General features: G+C 42.7%; 1 protein-coding gene across 2 annotated transcripts in view; it reads left to right on the forward strand.

Moving 5' to 3' along the window:
* The first annotated feature begins 259 nt into the window (after positions 1–259).
* Positions 260–27,055, forward strand: part of TMEM200A (transmembrane protein 200A) — an 85,799-nt gene continuing 59,003 nt past the window's right edge. The window contains exon 1 of one of the 2 annotated variants that reach the window (XM_053286634.1): positions 260–390. The gene's annotated coding sequence lies outside the window, so the exon portion shown is untranslated. Of the gene's footprint in view, positions 391–8,410; positions 8,531–27,055 lie in introns of those variants that run through there. The other variant, XM_053286655.1, reaches the window with a different exon arrangement.

Raw genomic sequence — 27,055 nt, forward strand, 5'->3', positions numbered from 1 at the left:
CCCTCTGAGAAGAGACGCCCACCAATGGCACCTCTGCCTTTCCCACGGAGGCGCTGGGGGCTGCAACATCTGGATGCGGAGGTGAGAGGCTGAGCGCACGCAGCCTGGGCGTAGCAAGACTTTTGCGGAAAGCCAGCATCAGATGCCCTCTTCCCCTGCCCTGCCCACTGGTTCCGCCTCCGCCAAGTGCCCCTTTCGTAGCTTTCTCAGCCCGAGCCCCGCTGAGAATGAGGAGGGGGAAAGATGAAGAGACGCGCTGCTGGTCTGGCTCTCCCTGAGCCGCCGCCTCCTCCTCGGCGAAGGTGACCAAGACGCGGAGGACCCGTCTGAGCACACAAAAGCAGCTGGAAGGAGGACCATCGGAAACCTCACCTCTCACACTTGCTACAGGTAAACCATGGCGGCGGGGGAAGGGAAAGAGAATCTCTCGCCTCCCCGCCCCCCACTCCCAAACCTTGTCGGTGTATTTCTTTAGGTTCTTCTGTTCCATAAAGAAATGCATCATGTCTTCTTCGTAGGCGCAAGGATGAGCAGAAATCGCAGCGATCTTGGGATTCCAAACGGATGGAAGGAATAACTCTTTGTTCTCCTTCTTCCCCTTTCCGATATTTTCAACATGCACTTTTCAGAAAAGAGATAAAGGGGTCGTTGCAAAAAGGTTTAAGTGAGTGTGGGGGACAGAGTGAGAAGACGAAGAAGGTGGCATTTCCTAAAATAGGGCGCTCATGCCTTCTAAATAAGGCCAGTTGGCGTGAAGAGTCCGCCTGTCTCTTTGCAGCTGCTGCTACACCCTCTTTTGTTTGACTCTGAAAATTCTGAAATTCTTTAGCAACAATTCACTATCGGATTCACTGCTGAGGAAATGGGGGAAACGTTGGTGTTCTCCCATGGGTGGTTTCTATTTTTAAAGGAACTTTGGTTTTTATTTAGGTTTTATGCCTGCTTCCACACACACAAACACACAGCAAAATCAAAAACCTAAACCCTGTTTGCTTTGCTTAATATTTGCATGGATGAGAGGGACAGATGGAAACTATCAAACGGGGAGTGTACTTGTCCTTCCCATGACAGAAATGACGGGGAACGGCTGTCGTTCTGGTCTCAAATCACATTAGCATTGCAGTCTGAATTGTTAATTAATCAGACAGATGGTTGCAAGAAGAGTGTCATGCTCAAATGACCTGTTAATGAAAAGCTTAAATGGTCACTAGTTAGAATTTCCAATATCTCGATCACTTTACATAGATTTACAGTCCATATGGAGCTCTCTAGGAGCAAGAAAAAGTGTATGAGACTTTTCTAATCATATATTTATTTCAGGAATAATGTCTTTTATATTAAATTAGATGTAGATAAACTACACTTTACAAAGAGGAATCTCAAATATGAACCCACAGTGAAACTAAACACAGAAGCCTAAAGAGTAAAATTCTGGCTAAATTGAAGTTCCAAGAAGTTGTGTAGCTGATTGATGAAGAGTCAGAATCTGGTCCATGTTCTTCAGGGTGTCATCAGCCTTTCTTTGGCATCACACAGCCAAATATAGCATTAAAGGTATGCATTTTAGTCATTTGAACTGCAATCCTTAGGAACATAGGAAACTGCCATATACTGAGTCAGACCATTGGTCCATCTAGCTCAGTATTGTCTTCACAGACTGGCAGCGGCTTCTCCAAGGTTGCAGGCAGGAATCTCTTTCAGCCCTATCTTGGAGAAGCCAGGGAGGGAACTTGAAACCTTCTGCTCTTCCCAGAGCGGCTTCATCCCCTGAGGGGAATATCTTGCAGTGCTCACACATCAAGTCTCCCATTCATATGCAACCAGGGCAGACCCTGCTTAGCTATGGGGACAAGTCATGCTTGCTGCCACAAGACCAGCTCTCCTCTCCCATAGCTTAAATCCGATTGTCGTGTCAGTAAATAATGGCACGCAGTCTAACTGTGTACAGGATTGCAGCCAAGGTGTTCAAAGCTGGAGTTATCCTGCTCAATAAAACTTTTTCTCAAGAGACGGTTCATATATGTGACTTACTTATTTGAGTAATTTAGTATTGTCTGATACAGTCTAATTAAAACCTACTCCCATTCTCTGGCTATGGTGGGCAAATACATATATGAATAGAATGAAACGCTTTTCTCTCTTTTTGTATTTTAAAAAGGATACTAAAAAAAGAGATGGGGTTATATTCTTTTTATATAGAATTATGAATAGTTGAATTATTTGGCAATAGTGCTACATCTTGTTTCTATACTGGAACATTTTAACAGTGACATCATGTTGCCTGTAACATCTCTTTTCCAGCAAAATACTTGTTAGAAGGTAATTAAGAGGCAATTTGAGTAATTTAGTACATGGGTAACAATTAGCCTTTTGTCCTGAGCAGAAAGAGGTGTTCAATAGAGAAAAACTCAAGTGCAGATATAGTATATAGCAATTTGGAGAAGAAATCATATGTAATTTGTATTGTGTTGGCATAGAAACATATTTTACTTGTTGCTCCTTTGTTGGCATCAGTATGATTCAGTTGAAAGTGTATTGTGGGGGGAAAGGGATACTGACACAAACTCACTCCTTTTTCACTTTTGGAGAGTCTGGGTCCTGTGAGACTCCATCAGTCCTCCTAGGAAGACCTTGGATGTGAGAAGTCAGTATGAAATGAGGATGCATTCTCAAGTCCTGAGAACATATGAATGTGCAGAGCCCATGTGCACAAATAAAGCTGTTTACACCAGTTCTGTGTGAATCTTCTCTCTTTCTCATATACACAACTTCCAAAACTCAGATATGTTTTGCCAGTCAGGTCAAATAGCAGTTTTGGAGTGAAATTTTCAGTAGGGAAAAAGATCAAGCCACTTCTCCCCATACCTTATTTCCAATCTGGATAAGGACCCCCAAGACTGCTTTTTGTAATGTAAAAATGTGGAGAGCCTCTGTTGTTGGATTCCAATGTACTCCTAGAGTAATGTCTAGATTGGCCCTGTGGATTCTGAAATAAAGGGCACTTTGCATGGTATGTTTCCCAGACAGGAAACATAGGAAACACCTATATTGGGCAGCAAAGATATAGGAAGGTGCTGAAAGGCATCATCTCGTACTTCACGGGATATGGCAATTGTAAACCCCTTCTGTATTCTACCAAAGAAAACCACAGGGCTCTGTGGTTGCCAGGAGTTGAAATCGACTCAAGGGCATAACTGTACTTCACTTTTGCATGTTGCTTCACCGCTACTGAATCCTCTTTGCATTTGTGTTTTGTCTCTTTCCTCTCTCTCATCCTAGCTTCCCACGTGGCTGCTAATGGAGAACGAAGTAAAGCCCAGCCTTTATCAAGGAATATGGGCTGCTTCACACGTTACTTTTTCTCATGTGGGTGTCGATCACTCTTGGAAAAACTGTGTACCCTGTCATGTGTGATCAGTGTCTCATACTAGGATGCATGCTAGTGTATACCAAAGAGTCTTGTGTGTTCATCAAATGCAAATGGAAAGAAATGATACATGCTAGTATATACCAAAGAGGCTTGTGTGTTCATCATATGAAAATGAAAAAAGAAATGTTTGATCAAATATGGAGATTGATCTCTGGTCAGAAAAGGCAATGCGTACTATATTTTGACTGGTTTTTGCTGGTGGCTGAACACCCCTTCAGCTTTTGGCACAGATGCATCATTTTCAAGGCTACATTATGTGGGGATCCTTTTCATAGTAAAATGGCAGTCCAAATGAGAGTCTGCAGGATTAAGAGAGTGCCCATTAGGTGACACAGTCCAAACTTTGTCCAGAGTAGGGATGTGCATGAACTGAGGTTCGTGCACTGGTTTGGCACTGTGGGGAGGGGAGCAGCAAGCAGGATCTTTTTAAAAAAATGACAGCAGGTCCTTCCCTGCTCTCCACCACCACATGCAGCTTTCTGCTGCAACGGCATTGTCTCCAAGAACCCATGCATGGCACAAACCCAAGCGACAATGCCATGTGTGTGCCGGTGCCCCATGTGGGTTCTTGGGGGCAGCGTTGTCGCTTGGGTGCGTGTTGAATGCCCCCCAAATCCTCCAACAGAAAACATACTACAGGTGTATTTCTAAAGCATTTCCATCAAAAACAATGAGTTAACAGTTTGTGTATATTTAAAAACACTAGCTTTTGAATCAAAGTATGCTTACTTGACACAGCTAGGAGAATGGGGAGGCCTCCACTTGGCATAATCCGGATAACACAAAGTGTGTCTGAGGTTAGAATGGATTTCTTAGTGTGTTAAGACCAAAAGTCTCATCAATACTAAATTGGTCTAAAATAATATCCCAAGTTGACACCACCCTGAAGGTGGAAATGTAGAAATAATGGCTCACATACAGTGTTCCCTCTAACATGGATTTCCAGATGTTGTTCACTACAACTCCCAACATCCCCAGCAGCAAAGGATTTTGATTGGGATTATGGGAGTTGTAGTCAATTACTTCTGGGAATCCCTGTTAGAGTGAACTCTGCTTACATACTGAGTGCTGTCACACTTGTGCAAGGGGCAATTTTTGCCAGTACCTCTGCTGCCCCTGAAAATGTTTCTGAAGGGCTTGCATCCCTCAAGGACATATTTTGGAGGCATATGGGGCAGCAGGAGTGGGGGATAAGTGAAATCCATTCCCTCCCCCACTTGTACAAGCAGAATGTACTCTCATGAGTGCAATAACATTTTAAAGTAGTGGAAAACACTAGAGCAGTGAAGAATCCAGAGTTAGGCTGACTTTTTTCAAACTTATTTCACAATCCTTAACAATATGCAGTGGTGTAATTTCCAGAGACCTCATATTGGCATAACATCCCAGTTTGTAATGTTTCCCCTGTGAAGAGGCAGATATGGTCCGAATTAAGGATGGGGGCATGACTAGCCATGTTAACTTGCCAGGCAAGTCGTGTAATTGGGATATGGCAGTTGTGGGGCAGTCCCCAAGAACCCCTCTTCGTGTAGCCTTGTTGCCTGGACTTGAGATAAAAAAGGCACTCTTGGAGCTCTCATTAGGCAGGGATAATCCAGGCTAGTTTGAACTCTGCATGATTCATATTAAAGTATCCCCTGCCCTGCAAACTGCAAATAAAGGGCAAGAGACATGCAAGTATAACTTATTGGGGAAATGCCAGCTTCATATGAAACTCCTGCAAAACATGCACATACACAACACGCCCCCCCCAAAAAAACCCCTGTGTTGAGCAATAAGTATTATTTAAGAGGAAGAGTTTGCTGTTAGGACACTGGACTTGCTGTAGTAAGATGCATCTTATCTTTCTGATTATCAACATTAAAAAGCACATTTTTAACAAGTACTTTCTTACATGGTTTAGATAGATGCATAGGGAATGGGGTAGTGAAATATTAATATCCTCTCTTAATGACCTGAAATGTTCTGTTTTGTAATACAGTTAATTCTAGCTAAGATAATATTACATGATTGTGTTATTTTTCGATATCTTTCATGTGGTCCAGAATTTTTCAATTACAGTTTGTGGATGCTATAAGAATTAATTAGAAGAAGAAGATCTGAATACAAAAATGGCAATCACCTTGTAAATTAATTAACTTTGGAATAAGTTGATGCATTTTTAGAAAGGATTGTAGTCCCAGTGTGAATATCCAATGTTATCCTCCGCTGAGAATTTTTAAATTCTAAAACTGCAGTCTTGTTGTTGGATCTGAGGAGAATAGACCTTCAGCATAATTGCATGGGAGTAATCCAACTATAATCAATCTCTGCCAAGTATATCAAGCACTAGAGACCATCATACGTATTCTAGTACAGTACATTTATACTGGCATAATATCACGAAAACATTAGCATGGTTTCCAGACTTCTACTCATTGTGTCCCTGTCCCTTTGTCACACCAAAAAGCAGGTGATGCTTTTTCTGATATTGAGATAAAATGGGGAAAACTTCATCAGATTAATCTCTGTAATGTCAAATATCTGTAATGTTAAAAGCACAAGACAAGGAGAAGCCAAAAAACAAACAAACAAACAAACCCCTGGCAACACTAGTGTAATTTATACCCTTGAGGAAATATAGTAAACAATATAATCGGTGTAAAAACAGATGTTTTGTAGTTTAGCTCAGTCCTAAACAGTTGCATGATATGGCAACAGCTGACATCCGGAGCAACCATATGAGGACACAGCGGAACTCACCGTGTTGCAGAAGAGCAGAGTGTGCACCATAGGTGCTGTTTGCCTTCAAAAATGTGTCTCCCCTCTTACATGCACACTCTGCTGCTCCACAACACTTTGGCTAAGCTCAGAGCAGCTTTTCTGCACTAGACGCAGCTTTGTTGCCTCCCGATTTAGCTGTTCTGGATGCCAGCCAACATGTCTAGGATCAAGCTATTAGGAATCCTTTTCTGTTTCTTTTAAAGCTAAATTGATGCTTTGGAAAACAACAACGATGAAAAATTATGGGTGAACTACAATAACACCTTGTCAAACACTATCTGCATGTTGCTCTTGACAAGTCAAAACACCAAGAACACTTTGATGGGTAAGAAATTAACACTTTTTAAAACATTAAAAACAAACAATAGTGTAAGAATGGGACTAAGACCCAACCCATGCCACAACATGCAAAGTGTCAATGACATTTGTGCATCCTTAAAGACCCATGTGCACACACCTGCTTATATGTTTTTAAACATGCATCACACATTGTTCATGTTTTGTTGTGGGAAACATTGGTGTACTCACAGCAGATGTGATTGCTGTATACAAGGTTCTTACTTGGCGATAGTTCCATTAGTCAGTAGGATTTACTTTCAAGTATATTGAATTTAGGATCATAGAACATTAGAGTTGGAAGAGACCATTTAGACTTTTTAGTTTGATTTCCTGCTCAGAGCATGAAACCGTTAAAGCATCTATGACAGATGGCCATCCAGCCTCTGAAAACCTAGTGAAGGAAAGCCAACCACTGCATGAAGCAGACTGTTCCACTGTCTTAACAGATCTTCTGTAAGTGCATATTATTTGGGTACAAGCTCTCTATATTGGTATATACAGTATAACAATAAACACTTGGAGGGGGAGGTCCTTTCGACACAGTAGCTCATTTTTCTGGTTTTTCTTTTGGCATTCTTTGTGGCATTCGGCATGCTTTCTGTATTGTTCAGTAAAATTGAAAATATAGAAGAGAAGTTCAGCTGTCTTAAGGTGTGCATATACATTCTGCTTTCTACTCTTGAACAGAGGGGGGAACAAGCAAATGGAACTGGAACATAAGACCTCAACCATTATTTTCCACACAAACAAATTTCTCCTTCCATTCATAATCACAACTGCTTTGCTCATACATTTGTATTCTTTCTCTTGTTGGTGTTTGCATTGTCCATGCCTCATTTTCCAGTGTATGCTACAAGGTTGCATGTCTCTGGCCACATTCTCATGGCCAGAACTGTGATTGATGAGCTCCGCACACTCCTGCAGAGCATGTCATTAGCACCTGGAATTCCCGGGGAATCCTGCTTAAATTGCTGCAGTTGATTAGCATTACATCAGAACAGATAACCAGGATACAATTCCAGATTGCCCAGAAATTGCAGGTTCTCATGCAGCATTCCCTTGAACAGAGAATTCCAGATGTTGTTGACTACAGCTCCCAGCATCCCCAGCTGCAGTGGCCTTTGCCTAGGAATTATGGGAGTTGTAGTCAACAATATCTGGGATTCTCTGTTATTTATTGTTAGAGGGAACACTGTTCATGATGCGCTCCATGGGAGCACAGAGGGCTCACCAATCACAGTTAACTCTAACTGTGATCGTTCTGGTTGAGGGAACACAGCCTCTGTGTTTCATCATTTACAATGAACCAATAATGAGAACAGTACAGCTGTTCCTACAGCTGAGAGAAAGTGAGGGATAAAGATAGAGAATGGCATATTTCTTAGTTGCAACCCAAGTGTTCTCCAGATATAACAAAAATGAGAGGTAAATCAGATAAGCAGTTGTACAATTTCAAAGTTGCTACCTTCTCATGCCTTTTTCCTGTCTCTTTAGCATGAAGACATTTAGCAAGTAATGCTTTTCCTTGCATCGATGAAATGATGGTCAAGTTGCTTAATTTCAGCATGACTTGCTGTTAACTGTAAGATGTGCTGTGTCATGAAATGCAGAATCAGGGCGAGTACAAAATTTAAGTTGACTACCATGTGTTTGTTTTTCCATTTAGAAAAGGAGAAATTACAGCTTGCTTATTTTGCTGTGCACTGAGTTAAAATGAACTAGGGCTGAGCCCCAGAACCTGTTTCAGTGGCAGAACACAGCATTAGGATTTGCAAGTTCACCATAGAAAAAGATACATTTGAACACATGCAGAATGTATTTTTCTTACTGCTGTGTAAGAAAACATCTGAAGGAAGGATGGTTTATGGTGTGGGAGATGGGCACTTTAGGTGCTTGTCTCTGTGTCTGCTTGGGCTGCAAACAGCCCGGACATTCACATGAACCCTGGTGCCAGGGTTAAGAGCACGCTTGCTCCTGTAACCTCAGCTAAAGGCCAAGGTAAAATGCAGGTTTGGAGGGAGGGCAGCTCTGGGAGCAGCCTTGCTGCACACCTGTGAATAGTCTTATTGTCTCAAAATGATCCCTTTTACTCTGTTCCCAGATGGTGGCTAAGGAATTTGCAATAGATATGTAAATAATGTTCAGGATGAACCGGGAGAGAAATCTTCCCTTGGCAAATGTTCTGAAATAATTAACTCAATGTGATAACCTTCTACATTCCATCTTTATAAGTTATGTAGTCAGTTTCCTGTACATCCCAAAATGTGAATAGTTATACCTAAGTGAGTGTAGAGTATGTACTCTGATACTGGGCACCAGGGACGCCATTCACTCTTCCAGAAAATAATTGTGATGTTCTTGTTTTATTGCCTTTTAAAAATATTTCCCCAGATTCTGTGACTGTTCATCTACCTAGGTTCATTTTGACACCTGGCAATTCTGGAGTGCATGATATGATTGCTAGCAGAATTTAGGTCTACAGTGCATCAGGGGGTAGTTGCTTTTATTGAACAGATAGCTGCAAAATATTTTGTTTTAATACTCTGAGCTTTAATTTTTAAAAGGGAATTTGCAAATCTTTTCTTACTGAACTAAAAGGGCAACACAAGTCTTATGAATGCAAGATTTCTTGTCTAGCTATTTCTTTCTTGGCTGTTTTATCTGGGAATAGGAAAAGATAAATCTGGCACACCTGGCTGTGTTATATGGCTCCAAGACCATGGGAGCTGGTGTGGTGTTGTGCCTAAGAGGATGAGCTGGCAAGTCCCTAGTTCAAATCTTATTACGTCACTAGGTGGTCTTAGGCTTAAATGCTCCCAGCCTCATATTCTGCCTCAGTAGACGAGAGAGCAGCTATTGATTGCTTGCAGCTACACCAACTGACTGCTCTAGCACCATAAAAGAATACATAGCCACTGGTTGATTTCCAATCTGTTTGATCCTCAGCCCAGTCTGAATCCATATAACCTACCTATTTGGGTCCACTACTAGCAGGCAACTTTAATTTTAGATGGATTGTCCCTTTTAGGTACCTGCCTAGTCTCATTACCGCAATCCAGTCATCTTTGCTGGGCGTGCTTACTTTCCTACTCAAGATTCCCACAGAAGCAGATATATCCGGTCTCATTATCATAGCTACATATAAAAGTTTTCCAATCGCCGTTCGGTACTCACTGTTGTCTGGCAGAAGTTCACTCTCTTCCTTGTGTTTTAGATAACCTGTACTCATTTCTTTGGCCTCTGTAAGTCCCCAATACTCTAGCAAATCATCTTTCCCCCTGTTTTTGGTTAAGCAAATAGTTTCCATCCTCTTCTCTCTCTATGTGTATCCCAAGCTAGTGTGAAATAGGACCAAGTTCTTTAACTTCTATCTCACTATTGAGATGCTTTATTATTTCAAGGATAATTTTTCATAACAAATTATCAGATCATCAGTGCAAATAAGTATATAGGTCCATCTATTGTCTTTGAGCCAGGCGTATAGGCAAGGGTCAGCCTTGAGTAAAGCCCTCGTTGACTAACAACTGGTTTAATTTGACATTCCAGGCTTTTACAGTCTGCTTTAGTCCATAGATTTTCTGCAGCTTACATACAAGTTCTTCTTTACCAGGTTCCACACATTCTGGAGGTTGCTCCCTATAAATATCTTCTTTGATGTCTCCGTGAAGAAATGCAGTTTTCATATCTATGTGATCCACTTGCATTTTCCTTGCTGCTGTAATGCTTAGGAGTGTTCTTACTGAGGTATGTTTTACAAGAGGAGCAAATGTCTCATCATAATCTTCCCCATATATTTGCAAGAATCCCATTGCCATCAGTCTCGCTTTGTAATGCTGGACTTCTTGTACATTTTGCTTAATTTAAAAAATCCACTTGCACCCCACAGTCTTTCTTCCCCCTGGAGTGTCCATGTGTAATTTTTGTGCAATAATTCCTTTTCTCCTTTCGCAGCTTCCTTCCAGTTTTGTGCTTCAGTTGCAAGTAAGTTATCAATTTCTGTCCATGTGCTTGGTTCTTGAAACCTTCTTCCCTTTGCAGTGTAGGAAAGTTTTTTAGGTGGAACTCCTTCATTTTGTCGTGTTGAATACTACACCCTTCATTCATCATCAACATCCTCTTCTGCTGAATCACTGCCAGGTGTAAAACTTAGAGTGGATCCTTCCTTTTGGTCATATTGCCTTGCTTCTTTCTCCAACTGAAAATTGGGTTCTAAGTTTGGCAGTTCACTAGTGATGAGAGTTCCCCACATATCCTTTGCATTTTCTTTGTCTCTTATGTGTACTAAGATTGGATCACTCACCACCAAGCAAATCATTCCTGATGCCTTTTCATCTTCTCTGTTCCATTCTTTCTACTCCTTTCTTGCATCTGCAGGACATTGGGTGTGCAGAACACTGCCAAGTCCATGACTCTTGAGGAGCATCTCCATCTTGAAAGACCAGAGCTCATACTCAGGACATTGCAAATTTTCATTCATCTGGAATCCTTGTGCTATCTCCATTTTCAAAGCCTTCCTCTTTGCTTTGCATTTTATTTTGCGCTCTAGGCTTTTCTCTTTTATTGACTGTCTCCTGGGCCCATAACCATTTGTAGGGGAAACATGGCAGTTCACTCCCCAAATAGCAGAGCAAAACCAGTTTGGTGCAAAAGCAGCAAAGTAAGAGGTCTTGAGACAGTTCTTTAGTATTAAAGAACTATAAGGATTTATTTAAAGAAAAGGTTACAAACATATGTGAAAACCCTGAAGCTTATTTCAGCTGTAGCTCATGGCTGAATAGAGATACCAAAACAAATAGCCATTTCAGAAACCTTCAGTTTTATGGGGTGACCCCTGGTTCTAGTGTTGTGAGAGAGGGAGAAAAGCATTTCTCTCTGTCTACCATCTCCACTCCATGCACAATTTTATACACTTTGATCATGTCTCCCCTTAGTCGCCTCTTTTCCAAGGTAAAGAGCCCCAGATGCTGTAGCCTAGGCTCATAAGGAAGGTGTTCCAGGCCCCTGATCATTTTGGTTGCCCTCTTCTGCATCTTTTCCAGTTCTACAATATCCTTTTAAAGATATGGAGACCAAAGCTGTACGCAGTACTCCAGATGTGGCCATACCATAGATTTGTATAAGGGCATTATAATACTAGCATTTTTTTATTTTCAACCCCCCTCCTAATGATTCCTAGCATGGAATTAACTTTTTTCACAGCTGCCGCACACTAAGATGATACTTTCAATGAGCTGTCCACCACGACCCCAAGATATCTCTTCTGGTCAGTCACCGACAGCTCAGTTCCCATCAGTGGATATGTGAAGTTTGTGTTTTTTACTCCAATGTGCATCACTTTACATTTGCTTACATTGACTGCATTTGACATTTTGTTGCCCAGTCCCCCTGTTTGGAGAGATCCTCCTTGTGGGCCCAGAAATGCCCCCCAAACCACAACAAATAGCAATAAAATAAAATAAAATAAATCCATTTTTATAAGGAAAGGAGCCACAAAATGGCTCCCCAGAAACAAAATGGTGGGCAGAAGTGATCTCCGTCATCACTTCCAGCCCTCTAGGAACCACGGATACATGGGTTTTAACCCTTTCGTATCTGCAGATACTGAAAATGGGTGTCAATGAGACCCCTTGCGGATACACAGAACCACGAATAGTTCTGCAAATAACGAGTTTCTCCTGTATATTCTTAAGGTACTATTGGGGCAGACAAGAAGGATGGGCTGACCTGAATTAGGTATTCAAACCTTTGTACTTGTACTCTACAATATTTCATTTAATAATGTCCATCCCAGTGTGGATTGATTTAAGCTAAAGCATTTAATTCAAGTTTCCAGCCTTCTGATTTACAGATTTCCTGAACAAGAATGCACATTAAATGGTAGCTAGAACTTTTAGCTTCGGTACTTAAAATGTATCTGTTTACAACTAAATAGATGGTGTGGGGGCATAGTAAGGGCAAAATGTGTGTATGGGTGGGTGAGCTGTGTCCCACATGTTAGATTTCTGAAACAGAAATGGGCAGGTGGGGCAAACTACTTGTCTGGGGGGGGGGGGCGTTTGCCTCCATTGTCTCCCCTAGGGGCTGGCTTTGTAAACAAAGCCTTTGCATTCATTAGGGATATAAAGCAAAAGCTCTGGTCATACAGCTCACATGCATTTTGCATTATATCTTTGTGGAACAATTATGAAATTAAGGATTTCCGCTTGGCTCTTTCTATACACATGCAAGGACACTAAGCAGTATCATTTATTTGACAACTGTGTGCCCGGGACTTTCCTGAAACAATGTCTGGTACAGAACATTGTTTCTTCTTGACACAAATAATAAAGTGGTTTGGTTGTGCTGTTTTTTGATAGCCTAAACCGTTAAATAGACAATAATAAATACAACAGATACCTATTGTGTCAGATTGATTATGCTTCGCCACAGAAGTCATATTTTTACCCCTGCTTCATTCTTTTACATAGAAAAGTAGACTTCAACTCAGTGTGTTTGATAGAAGGTCATGGATTCAGTTTGAAGAGATTATTATTATTCAGGTATTGTTTTAAACATGCTGGCTGACATGATGAGGAAAATTCCTCAAAATAGTCCTGTTGAAATTAAAGGGTCGTTAGGCAATGCCTAACTTGTCCTTTTAATTTCAGTGGGACTACTTCTTCAAAATTAAAATTAAATTTAATTTTTTAAACAATCTGATTTTTATTCACTTTGACCCATTGTATTTTTTAAACCACTATAGCAGCTTTGCCTCACCTATATCTATATATAATGCTGACTGTACTTGCTTAGAAGCAGCTTCCCTGAAATCAATAGGACATATTTCCAAGTAAACATAATGACAGCATTCAAGTGTGTGTGTTTTAATCCAGTAAAGCTCTAGCCTTCATTTTTTAAATTACCAAGAACCACAGGTTTATTATCTGAAATTAATGGCTCCAGTGTCAATATGAATAATACAAAAGAAAAAGTTTATAACAACTGTTTGAACTTGAATGACCCAAAGCATTCTGCGAACATCTTGGCATGGTTCACCCTGACTGATCCTTTCAGATGGTGCCTATAAGTGCTAACTAGCTGTCATATCAACAAGCTAGCCAAATCATTTCAATTTTCAGGCCAATTTCATAGCTGCTAGTTTAATATAATTTGGATCACAAGGATGACAAGAATCTTTAGAATAATATTTTTCCTTTTGATTTTCTGTTGAACTCAGCCTCATAGTCCATTAAAGGTAAAAGGTAAAGTGTGCCATCAAGTTGATGTTGACTCCTGGCGACCACAGAGCCTTTTGGTTTTTCTTTGGGGTTTACCATTGTCATATCCCATGCAGTATTAGATGATGCCTTTCAGCATCTTCCTATATCACTACTTTCAGCATCTTCCTATATCACTACTTCCCTATAGTCTGGGAAACATAACAGCGGGATTTGAACCAGCAACCTCTGGCTTACTATTCAAGTCATTTCCCTGCTGTGCCATTAGGTGGCTCATCATCCATTAGCAAAGCTGTATCTCAGCAAGAAGCTAAAGGAGGATTGATTCTAGATCATAAAGCTGTGGTTCTAAAAAACCCACAGAGTCTATTGAGATGTAATTTCACCATCAAGAGTACCATCCTAGTTCATCTGCGTTATGTTAGATAGCTTTAAAAGGGCTGGTATCTTTAATAGGTAATCTAATTCAGGTTTTACATCCATGCATGTCAAGTATCTAATCCACTTGAGAATAAAGAAAGATGTGCTCTCACATTTAGTTATCTCATTACAGAAATATTAACTGTAGGGCTGGAACCATTCATCAAATAGTGTAATTCATTAGTTATAGATTGTTCAACATGGATTTTAAAATTTAAAAACAGTAGCTGTTTCCAAGCAGAGGGTTTCCATTACAAATTATGTTGTTTAGTACACACTTCCTATGTGATGCCCATGCAGTGATTGCAACCCTGCTAACTTGGCAAAGAGGCACCTTTTAACATGGTGATTCTCTTTTATTTAGCAGGAGGAGAGTAACTGGCCCTATCCACCCCCAGCACAGTACCTCCAGTGACTGTTGCTGGTGTCTATCTTATGTTTCTTTTTAGATTGTGAGCCCTTTGGGGACAGGGAGCCATCTTATTTATTATTTCTGTGTGTAAACTGCCCTGAGCCATAGAAATCGAATGAATGAATGAATGAATAAAATACAGGGGCAGAGGGAGGCCAGCAGCAGCCCAGGTTCAGCCCACCACCGCGGCCCCCAAGCCCTGCCCCTGCATCAGACACTAAGCAGTCTGTGTCTGATGTCAGCTGCAGGGGGCACAGCTTTGCTTGCAAGTGGGGCTGCGTGGCTCTGTTTGCAAGCAAAATCCCCAGCCAGTGCCGCATTAGCAGCGCAGCCGGAGTGGCTTTCCCTGCTTTAAAAGGCAGGGAGAGTTGTTCCCAGCCTTGTTGCAAATATGGTGCTGGTTTACCTTGCAAACAGGGCTGTGAGGCCCCGTTTGCAAGCAAAGCTACACCCCTGCGTCTGACGTCAGGTGCAAGGTGCATGGCTGGGGCGCAAGGCATGGCCCCGGAGGGACGGTGGCCCAGGTTCTTTGAACCCATTTGCTCAATGGTGCCTCCATCTCTGATTGCATATCTGACAGTATAGTTGCCCTAACTCAGAGATCTGGAGAGGCCAAATACATACAGAGAACCCCTGTAAATTTGCTAGAAGAAGAAATGTGTTCAGCTTTCTGGGACAATGCAAAACTAAGCCCATAGAATGATTGTGTTTCCTATAGATCCTACTTTGGATCTAAGCTTGCTTGGGGCTGGTAGGGACCTGGATGAGAAACCACCGACAATCCCTTAATACTGCTGTGAGCTTCTTGGAGGAGCTGTTGGATTCAAATGTAAAACTACATTTCATTATTGCATATTATTAACTGTATATTATGGAGTCCACAAACAGATAGAGATACAAGTCCCAGAGATCCATGCCATTTAGAAGCTAAATGGCTGTGAACCTAAGTGCCTGGTTAGGAGGCCACTAGTACACTTAGTAAACCAGTTGGAGCTTTCTGAAGGATATAGCTATTAGGCCTGTTTGTATTCAGAAAATTCTGATTCGACCCAGTCTGACTTTGACAATTTCAGATTCAGAGTCTATGGGCTCTGGCGATGCTGGATATCAGAACAGATTCGGAATCTGAAGTTTGACTTAAATTTGATTTCCCCCCAATGCAGTCAATGGGGAAATCGAAAATAAAATCACCTGTTGGTCCTAGGGTCCTGAAACTTAATAAACATGTGGAAGTCAGGGCCCCCTGTAGTGAACTTGAAGATAATTGGTCAAGCCCCTGCTTTTTGATGGATTTTTGAAATTTGTGAAAAATTGTTTAAAATTGTGACATCTGGTTCATTTCAAGCCAGAACCTTACAAAAACTTCTGAAGCTGAAGACCCTCCATGCCCCATCATTCCAGCAGAATGTAGAGGAATCTGCATGTGGAGTCTTCATGAAAAGGGGTAACAGCATGCCTCTTTTGCCCCCTCCCTTTATATTTCCAGAATGGATAGACATAGATAGTTATCTGTATGTGTGAAATCTGCCACACATGAAGTCCACATTGTCAGGACTCTGTATTATCCTCCCCACCCGCAAAGCTATTGGCCACTCCTCTGATTTTTGGTCATTTTTGGGGGGGGGGATTTAAATGGCTGAAAATGGTGAAATCTGGCTTGTTTTAAGGCAGACCTTTAACAAAGGTTCTGGATCTGAAGCCCCTCCCTGGACCATCATTCCCATGTGGAGGGAAAAGGACAATTCTTTGATTTTATATTAATTTTTTCCTTCCCATTGCAGGAATAGGTGGACCTTTTAAAAGGGATTAAAAGGACTTCACACCTTTTGATCCCTTAATGCAGGGGTGGGGAACCTTGGCCCTCCAGCTGTTTTTGAACTACAACTCCCATCATCCCCAGCCACAGTTCCCCAACCCTGCCTTAATGGCTAGAAGGGAAAGTGGTAAATTCTTTATAACCACAAAACCAGAAACAGTCAAAGAACTTTCACTTCTACTGACTATGCTTCTGCAGTGGGTAAGACAACAACTAAAAGAAAATCTAAGGAATGTTCTTTTCTAAGGAATGTCATCCATATTGTGGTGGGATGATGGTTCTAGGGAGGGCTTCAGATCCAGAACCTTTTGTAAATTTCTGGCTTGAAACAAGCCAGTTTTAAGCTTTTTTTCTATTCGAGAAAAGAATAACACAGAGTCCTGCCAATGTGAACTTCATGTGTGCCAGGTTTCTAGTGATGTGCACAAATGTTTTGGCAAGGTGGTGAGTGGTACCTTTAAACATGAGTAAAGCAGGTCCTTACCTGCTCCTCCGCCACCCCACTGTGGAATGAGCTAGTTTCTGGACAGCAATATCAAGGCAATGTGCACATATGCATTATTATGTACCACTATGGATCTCTCTCTCTCTCTCTCTCTCTCTCTCTCTCTCTCTCTCTCTCTCTCACACACACACACACACACACACACACACACACACACACACACCCTACCTATTTACCTACCTACCTGGAAGGAAAGAAGTGTGTTTTAATTCTATTCTATTTATAAAATTATAATATAAAATATAAAATATTTATTCTATTTATACAATTGGATTTATAGCTTTATAGTGCCAAACTATGTATGCTAGCTTTGGGGTTGAAGCCAAGCTCTTAAAATTCCATAAAGACAAAATTTATTCTATCTGAGCTTTTCTGAAAGTAACATCTTGATATGGCGATTGGTTTTTGACTTATCTTGGAAGAGCCTTAAATGATTATTTTGCGCACAAAATCTCTGAGTTTGAAGCCTATTCTGGGAAGAGCAGAAGCAGTTTGAAGAAGTGAGCAAGCTTTTCTAAACAGAACAACATCTAGCCTTCCCCCCTTCAAACTAACTAACAGGAGAAGGGGGAATTCTGAGGGGCTGGTTTCTCTTTAAGGGATAAGTCCTAGTCTCTCTCTGTGTGTGTTATTTGCCAGGGCTAGCATTTGCCAGGGCTAGCAAACTCCAGTGTTTTTGTTTGTCCCCGTCTAGAGGGGGTGGACTCAGCTAGGGATATGGGAGGCCCCACATTTCTTTGACATTCCTTTGACCCACATCCTGTGTCTCAGTTTGAAGCCTACTCTCTACATAAGAGGTGAAGGCCCTAGAGCATAGCAAACAGAGCACAGCCAACAGGGATAGCAAACAAGATGTTGGGGGTTTGTAGGAGTTTAGCGGGAAGTGTGCGGGGGAGCCTGGAATAAGACCCTGTTATCACAAGGAGCCTGGTGGAGAAGAGAAGGAAAGGACAAATCCCTCCCTCATATTCTTGAGAAAGGCTGTTTGGACAGTTAATTAGCTGACCATTACAGCTGAGACCTATACTTCTAATAAACTATATCTAAATACTGTAACAGCCAACAAAAACAGTATGAAGATAGAAAGTCAGCAGGGGAGGGGGCACTTCCCAGTGTATTGCACAGAGTGCCACATGTATGACTCTTTGCCCCATGGGCAGAAGTCATGGGTGTGTGCTCTGTGCAAGGAGCTCCTGGCTCTCAGGGAACAAGTTTATTCCCTTGAGACCAAGGTGGTAGATCTGGAGAAGCTCAGAGATACAGAGAGGCATGTGGACAAGACCTTCAGGGATGTGGTAGAGGCATCCCACTCTAGGGCTGATAGCTCCTCTGCTGTCAGGGAGAATAAAGGTCTCAGGGAAGGAGGACATCGGTCTGAGGAAGAGGGAAGTTATCCTTTAGAAGGGACCCCTTATATGGAAGATGAGTCCATATCCTCTCGCATGGGGATACTCCTCCATGGGGATACTCCTCCAATCAGTGGGTAATTCGATCATTAGAAGTAAAGAGATAGGTTTGTGAACCACGTGTTCACCGCACAGTGACTTGCCTGCCAGGTGCGAAGGTTGCGGACTTCACTCAGCATCTAGATAGGCTCTTAGGCAGTGCTGGGGACTAGACAGCTGTTGTGGTGCACGTCAGCACCAATGATGTGTGGAAATGTAGTTGGGAGGTTCTGGAAGCCAAATTTAGGCTGATAGGTAGGGTATTGAAGTCCAGGACCCCCAAGGTAGCATTTTCAGAAATGCTACCTGTTCCACACACAGGTACAGTGAGACAGGCAGAGCTGAGGGGTTTCAATACGTGGATGAGACGTTGATGCCAGGAGGAGGGGTTTAGATTTTTTAGGAGCTGGGATAAATTTTGGGGCAAGCAAGGCCTGTACAAAAGGGACGGGCTGCACTTGAACCAAGATGGAACCAGACTGCTGGCACTTAAAATCTAAAAGGTTGAAGAGCAGCTTTTAAAATGACACCTGGGGAATAGCCGACAGGAGCTGGGCAGTATCCGGTTCGGCAAATGCCATCCTTTAAAGTGTGAGGGCGCAAAGGATTCAGATAAAACAGAAAGGGACCGAGCAGAACCACATAAAGAGCAGACAGAAGGCTGTGTCAGCTGGTCAAAGAGTCCAAAGAAAGATAACATACACCAGGTGAGAGATTCAGTGTATAGGTGCTTATATGCCAATGCCAGAAGCCTCTGAGCCAAGACGGGTGAGCTGGAATTCTTGGTTGCTAACACAGAAATAGATATTGGGCATAACAGAAACATGGTGGAACTGTGAGAACCAGTGGGACACTGTTATCCCTGGATATAAACTCTATAGGAAGGATAGGGAGGGGCACCTTGGAGGTGGAGTAGCACTGTATGTTAAAGAAGGGATAGAATCTAACAAGCTAGAAAAACTAGGTGGACCAGAGTCCTCCACAGAAACCCTTTGGGTGAAACTACAGGGCCTGAAAGGAAATGTACTACTGGGGACGTGCTATCGCCCTCCGGATCAAAATGCTGACAGTGACCAGGAGTTGCTGCAGGAAATCAGGGAGGCATCACAGAGAGGCAGGGATTTAATAATGGGCGACTTCAATTACCCACACATAGGCTGGGTAAATTCACAGTCAGGTAATGACAGAGAGATCAAATTTTTAGACACGCTGAATGACTGTGCCCTAGAACAGCTGGTCTTGGAACTAACCAGAGAGAAGGCAACCAAGGACTTAATCCTGAGTGGCATCCAGGACCTGGTGTGAGATGTCACTGTCATCAACCCTTTAGGGAACAGTGACCACAGTGCCATCAAATTCAGCATACATGCGGGGAGAGAATCACCAAGGAAGTCTAACACAGATATTTTGAATTTCAGAAGAGGAAACTTTTCCAAAATAAGGAGTAAGGTGAAAAGAAAGCTGAAAGGGAAAATCAGGAGAGTCACTTCGCTGCAGAGTGCATGGAGTTTACTCAAAACCACAATACTAGAAGCCCAGTTAGATTGTATACCCCAAAAGAGGAAAGGTACCACTAAGTCCAGGAGTATGCCGGCATGGCTAACAGGTAAAGTTAGCCATGCTTCTTCCTATAAAAGGGAAGAAGACTTCCTTTTGAAATTGGAAGGCCTGTCCAAATGAAGAGAACAGAAAGGAACACAAACTCTGGCAAAAGAAATGCAAGGTGACAATAAGGGAGGCGAAAAGAGAGTTTGAGGAACATTTAGGTAGAAGCATCAAGGGGGATAACAAAAACTTTAAATATCTTTTCCAGGGTTTTTTAGCTGTTGAATTGTTTTTATTTTGTTTTTATAGTTCTGATTTCAACTGTTAACTTGTTTTAATTGTTTTTACTTCATTGTAAGCCGCCCTGAGCCATTTTGGAAAGGCGGGATATAAATCTAACAAACAAACAAATAAATAAATCAGAAGCAGGAAACCTGCCAGGGAGACGGTTGGACCATTAGTCAATGAGGGAGTGAAAGGGATATTAAGGAGGATATGGATGTTGCAGAGAAGCTGAATGAGTTCTTTGGATCCATCTGCATGGCAAAGGATACCGAGCATATATCTGTTCCTGAACCAGGCTTTTAGGGGATGGAGGCTAAAGAACTGAATCAGATAGAAGTGACAAGAGATGATGTTCTAAACAGTCTGGAAAAACTAAAAACTAGCAAATCGCCAGGGCCAGATGGCATCCATCCAAGAGTCCTCAAAGAACTCAAATGTGAAATTGCCAACGTCCTTGCTAAAATATATAACTTATCCCTGCAATCAGGCTCTGTACCGGAGGACTGGAAAGTTGCCAATGTAACACCAATTTTCAAAAAGAGATCCAGGGGCAATCCAGGAAATTATAGGCCAGTTAGCTTAACGTCCATTCCAGTCAATTTGATAGAAAGCATCCTCAAGGATAAAATTGTAAAGCAAAATTCCTGAGGAAACTTAGAAGTCATGGGATACATGTGTGGATTGCTAAATGGTTAAAAGACCGGAAACGGGGTAGGTATAAATGGAGAGTTTTCACAATGGAGGGAAGTAAGAAGTGGGGTCCCCCAGGCATCTGTACTGGGACCGGTGCTTTTTAATTAATTAATAAATGATCTAGAAATAGGGGTAAGCAGCAAGGTGGCCAAATTTGCAGATGATACCAAACTCTTTTGGGTAGTGAAATCCAAAACAGATTGTGAGGAGCTCCAAAAGGATCTCTCCAAACTGGGGGAGTGGGCGACAAAATGGCAAATGCGGTTCAATGTTGGCAAGTGTAAAGTGATGCACATTGGGACAAAGAACTCCAACTTCCAAGTATACGCTGATGGGATCTGAGCTGCCGGTTACTGGCCAGGAGAGGGATCTTGGGGTTGAGGTGGACAGCTCGTTGAAAGTGTTGACTCAATGTGCAGCAGCTGTGAAAAAGGTCAATTCCATGCTAGGGATCATTAGGGAGGGGACTGAAAATAAAACTGCTAGTATTATAATGCCCTTATACAAAACTATGGTGCGGCCACACCTGGAGTACTGCTTACAATTCTGGTCACCACATCTTTAAAAAGGACTTTGTAGAACTGGAAAAGTTGCAGAACTGGGCAACCAAGATGATCAGGGACCTAGAGCACCTTTCTTATGAGGCTACAACACTTGCGGCTGTTTAGATTAGAAAAAAGACGACTGTGGAGGAGACATGATAGAGGTCTATAAAATAATGCATGGGGTGGAGAAAGTGGATAGGGAGAAATTCTTCTCCCTCTCACATAACACTAGAACCAGGGGTCATCCCATGAAATTGATTGCCAGGAAATCTAGGACCAACAAACAGAAGTACTTTTTCACACAACGCATAATCAACTTGTGGAATTATCTGCCACGAGATGTGGTGACAGCCAACAACCTGGATGTCTTTAAGAGGAGTTTGGATAACTTCATGCAGGAGAGATCTATCATCAGCTACTAGTCGGAGGGCTATAGGCCACCTCCAGCCTCAAAGGCAGTAAGGTTCTGAGTACCACTTGCAGGGGAGTAACAGCAGGAGAGAGGGCATGCCCTCAACTCCTTCCTGTAGGCTTCCAGTGGCATCTGGTGGGCCACTGTGTGAAAGAGGATGCTGGATTAGATGGGTCTTGGGCCTGATCCATCAGGGCTGTTCTTATGTTCTTAGCCATACCTAATGGCTTAGGCTCCCGCTTGCTCTGCTCTGTTATCTTCTCTGTCACTTATCAAAATTTGATAGTTCTTGGGGAATAGTGCTAGTAGATTCCCTCACTAGACAAGATCTGGAATAACTGGATCACATACAGAACAAAAGTCTTCGATTAATTAACTGGGGAATATAATTATAACTGTTTTCATTACTTAAACATGTCTTTAATAGAGTCTTTTTCTTTTTCAGAAAATATTTTTTCTTTTTCAGAGAAATTCTGAATATAATATTTTAACTATTGTTGAGATCATTATTGAGTGTTAAAAATCTGCTGAGAACAATAATAGCTAGGCCGGGCGTAGAGTATCTGCGGCTCCGGTTGGCCCACCCACCACCACTACATCCCACTCACCCCACCCCCCACCTCCAGTATGCCTGGCTTTCTGGCCAACCGGCTGCTCCCCACCGTGCTTTCTGGTGGGCTGGCCGGCTGGCTAGCTTCATTCCCCCCCCCCCACACACACACCCTGCCTGCTTTTCGCCCCCACCCCACGCTTTCTGGCGGGCCAGCCAGAAAGCGGGCCCGTCACCTCTTCCCACCTACTCCTGATAGCAGCGGCTTCCCCCTGGTGGTTGGACCAGCCTGCTGCCACCTCCTCCGGGCAGCCAGGTTGGGTCGCCCCCCCCCCCGGCAGCTGGGCTGCCTGCCGCCGCCTCCTGCTCCTGCTGGCCAGCCCAGCCTGCTGCCTCCTCCTCCGGCCTACCAGATGCCACCACCATTCTCTCCCTGTCACTATCCCCCAGGCAGCTGCTCTCACGAGAGCTGCCACGCATGGGATTAGTGATGGGTACGTTTAGGAGAATAATATATATAGAAGATAGAAGATATGCTATTCAGATTTTTTTTCTGAAGAAGAAAGAAGTGTATCTTACAATTCTATTTTATAAGATCGGGCTTTTACTTTCTTTCTCTTAACATGTAAGTATAATAAAAACATTTAGCTTAGCATTCCAACAGCCTGAATGATACTCAAACAAAGTTATTATTGGAAGTTATAATAATGCTGAAGAAAGAGGGAGAGAAAAATAGAGAGAGGGGGTGGAGGGAGAGAGAAAAAGAGGCTTGGACATTATAGTGGGGGAAATCCATTATATTTAGGAAAAGTATTATCCATTATATTTAGGAAAAGTCCAGCACCATTCATGTTTATCATAAATGATCAGGGATTAATTAAAAACAACAACTATCGCAGATAGATGTAATAACAAGCATACAGTTTAAGCCTCCTATTCCACTGTTTCCCATACTACTAAAATAATAACAGCTTGGCTAAGCCTGAATGCAACACAAGATCTCCATTATTGTGATTCTCTCCTCCAATTAACAGTCCACAGTGGCGCAAAATAATAAGCACAAAATCAAGGAATTGTTTGAAAACATTCTGGTAATAGCAGCTAAAGGTTACAGCAGTTTTGCAAGGATTTCCAGCAAATTAAGAAGTACCTTCCCCTGTATAGTTCCTTATTTGTTTTCAAATAAGGCATCTCTTTATGCATTTATACATTTTTATCCTTTTCAAGATGTCCCCCCCACCATCCCCCACTCTTGTGGAACAAACAAAAGCACACTAGCTATCAAATGCACACAGCAGGCACAGGCAAGTTTTCAAGCTGGGAAGAAATGCGTACACACAATAGAGATTTTCAAGGGTTTTGCTTTACTTTTCTTGAGGGAGGCAAGCCAAGCCAGCAACCACCCTTCAGCTCCTTGTGGCCTGGACTCACTCACATTGCAATAATTACATTCAAATGCCGAGCGCGAGCAGCACAAGAAGCCAGCGAACCAGTTAGACTGGGAGAGGGCAGGACACTCCCAGAAAGCCTCCCTTTCTCATTCTTCCTCACATGTGGCAGTGGCTGAGGAAGGAAGGAGTGGCTCACTAGCAGTGGGGGAAGGTTCTGTTCATCTTTCCCTCCAGACATGTGCTTCGCACTTCGCACAGTGGAAGCGAGGGAAAGAAGGAGCAGCACAACATGGGGAAAAGAAAGAAATGGCTCATGGTGGGGGGAAGGTTCAGTTCACTTTTCCCGCTCCACCTGTATTTGGCAAGAGAGCTAATGCAATGGCAGTGGTGGGGAAAAGGAAGTGGGGAGGGACAGGAAAAGGCAGCATGAGCTGCAGTGCAGTGAGACTAAGTGGCTGGTAAAAACAGCTGCATAAGGGGCTGGAGTATTGTGTGTGCACGTTAACACCTTAGAGGGAATATAGCTTACTAGCTGGAGCAGGCAGAGAGCATCTGCACCTCTAGTTCTCCCACCCCCACCCACTGCCCCTGTCATTTTCTTCTCCTGCCCACCCGCCCAACACCACCATTTTCTCCCCCTGCCACCATTTTGTTTGCTGCCTCACCCACAAGACTGTCGTGGTGCCGCCACTTTCCTCCCCCCTGCCGGCAGTTCGCTCACGAACTCTCACATGAGCAACCACACATGGGATTAGCAATGGGTACGCCTTAGAGAGAGAGAGAGAGAGAGAGAGAGAGAGAGAGAGAGAGAAGAGACCCCATCTACCATGGTACTCTTTGGGGTCACCTGAGGGAGGTGGGATTAAGTGGCACTGTTCTACAGTGGTTCCATTGCTATCTCTCAGGTAGATTCCAGATGGTGTCACTTGGAGACTGTTGCTTTTCAAAGTGAGAGTTACTGTATGGAGTTCTACAAGGTTCCATACTGTCTCCGGTGCTCTTTAACATCTGTAGGAAACTGCTGGGAGAGATCACCAGAAGATTTGGTGCAGGTTGTTATCAATATACTGATGACATCCAGATCTATTTCTTCCTATCAGCTTTGAAAAGAAATGGCATAACATCCGTGAATGCCTGGCTGGAGGCAGTAATGGGCTGGATGAGAGATAAGAAACTGAAGTGAATAAAAATAAGATGGAGGTACTGATTAGGGGAGGGGGAAGAGTCAAGATCCAAGAGCTGGTTTAGGTCTGCCTGTTTTCGATGGGGTTACACTTCCTCTGAAACATCAGGTATGTAGCTTGGGAGTGCTCCTGGATCCAAAACTATCTGGCAGTGTCCATGAGCACTTTTTATCAGCTTCAGCTGATATGTCAGCTACACCCATTTCTGGAGGTAAATGAACTTAAAACAGCAATACATCTGCTGGTAACCTCCAGGCTCAACTATTGTAATGCACTATGTGTGGGGCTGCCTTTGTACGTAATCAGGAAACTACAGCTGGTACAGAATGCAGCAGCCAGGTTCGTCTCCAGGACAACGCTAAGGTCAATATAACACTGATTTTTAAATAATTGCAGTGGCTGCCGATATGCTTCCAAGCGAAATCCAAAGTGCTGGTTATCACCTATAAAGTCCTTAATGGCTTAGGTCTAGGGTACTTAAGAGACCTCCTTTGTAATGAACACTGCACCTTGTCTATGTTTAGGGAGGAGGAATTCTCTAATTAACCTTCCCCCCCTATCACACTAAATTATGGGCCTCAGAGTTGGGGGAGGAGGGAAGTATATTCACTCCACTCCTTTGCCTATTAGAGGGAGCAAAGGTCTGTGCTTTTCTCCAGGAGTCCACCAGACCAACAAACCCCATCCCTGCTGATCATCTCAACTTTGGCAGCCCCTGCCTTAAATAAAGCCCTACATTTAGGACACTCCTCCACCCTTCCAGCTTGCTCCTTCTTCCCCGGCCAGGCAAGTGGATTGGTCACCCAATCCCTGGCCTCCCAAGGGGCCTTTTTCTCCAACTCCACCCCCTTCAGTAGCATTTCCACCCAAGGCTGCAGCTGTGGAGCTGATATCATCACTATTCCATCTCCACCATTCAGTTACCTCTTGGGCTGCCCCCACCCATCCCCCAGCAGCTGTTGCCCACTTCTCTGAGCCCTTCCTGACTTCTGAAAGGTAATTACTGGGGTTGTCCTGGTGATTGGAGCCCTCTGCTTCTCTCGGCTCACTACTATTTGACTGGATAAACAACGCTGTCTCACAGAGTAGGGTAGGAAACCTTGACACACCTATTAAGGTTATCTGGGGAGGTCTGGTTATGGTTCCACTGGCTCGTCTTGTGGTGACACAGGGCTGGGCCTTCTCTATGCCTGCCCCAGAGCTTTAGAATGCACTCCCTGTCAAAATTAGCACTTCTCCATCTCTGATTGCTTTTTAAAAGACCCTTAAGGCATATTTGTTTTCTTTGGCTTTTAGTTAAAACTGCTTTTAAACAGTTTGGTTGTTTTACTCTGTGAAATTGTTTTGTTTTGTTCTGTGAATTATTTTTTCATTGTTTTTATTTTGTGAAAGTGTTTTGTTTGTTTTATTTTATATTAGCTGGGCCAGGCACAGAGCATCTGTGCCTCTAGGTCTCCCCCCCATCGCCTGCCGCTGCCATTTTGTTGCCCACTCACCCCCATTTTCTTCCTCCTACCCGCCCACTGCCGCTTTCTCTTCCTGCCACTATTTTGTTTCCCACCTCACCCGCAAGCCTGTCCACCGGCACCACCGCTTTCCTCTCCCCCTGCAGGAAGCTCGCTCGCAAACTCTCACAAGAGCTGCCATGCATAGGATTAGTGATGGGGTACACCATATATATCGTAACTTGTAATCTATATTACAATATAGATTATATATTGGAATATATATTGTAACCACCTACACACACAAAATAGAGGGGGGTTATAAATATGATAGATAAATAAATAAATAAAAATGTTGGTTTGATTTTAACAATTTTTGGCCATTTTAACAGAATTTTTTTAAATTCACCAAAAATCAGAGAACTAAACAATTCTCTTCAAATCCCCTACTTCCCCATGTGTGTGGCAAGTTTCAAGGCTCTAGGACCAACAGGTGATTTTGGGTGGTTTTTTAAAAGTTTCACCATTCACCTTTATGGGGGAAAATTTTGTAAATTCCAAAATTCTGAAGTATTTCCAAAATTAATTTTGATATTTCAAAATTCTGACTTTACTGATCTGATTTAAAACAAAAAAAAAATTGGATTTTAATGATTTT

The sequence above is a fragment of the Hemicordylus capensis genome, chromosome 1, assembly GCF_027244095.1.
Source record: "Hemicordylus capensis ecotype Gifberg chromosome 1, rHemCap1.1.pri, whole genome shotgun sequence".
Lineage (NCBI taxonomy): Eukaryota > Metazoa > Chordata > Lepidosauria > Squamata > Cordylidae > Hemicordylus > Hemicordylus capensis.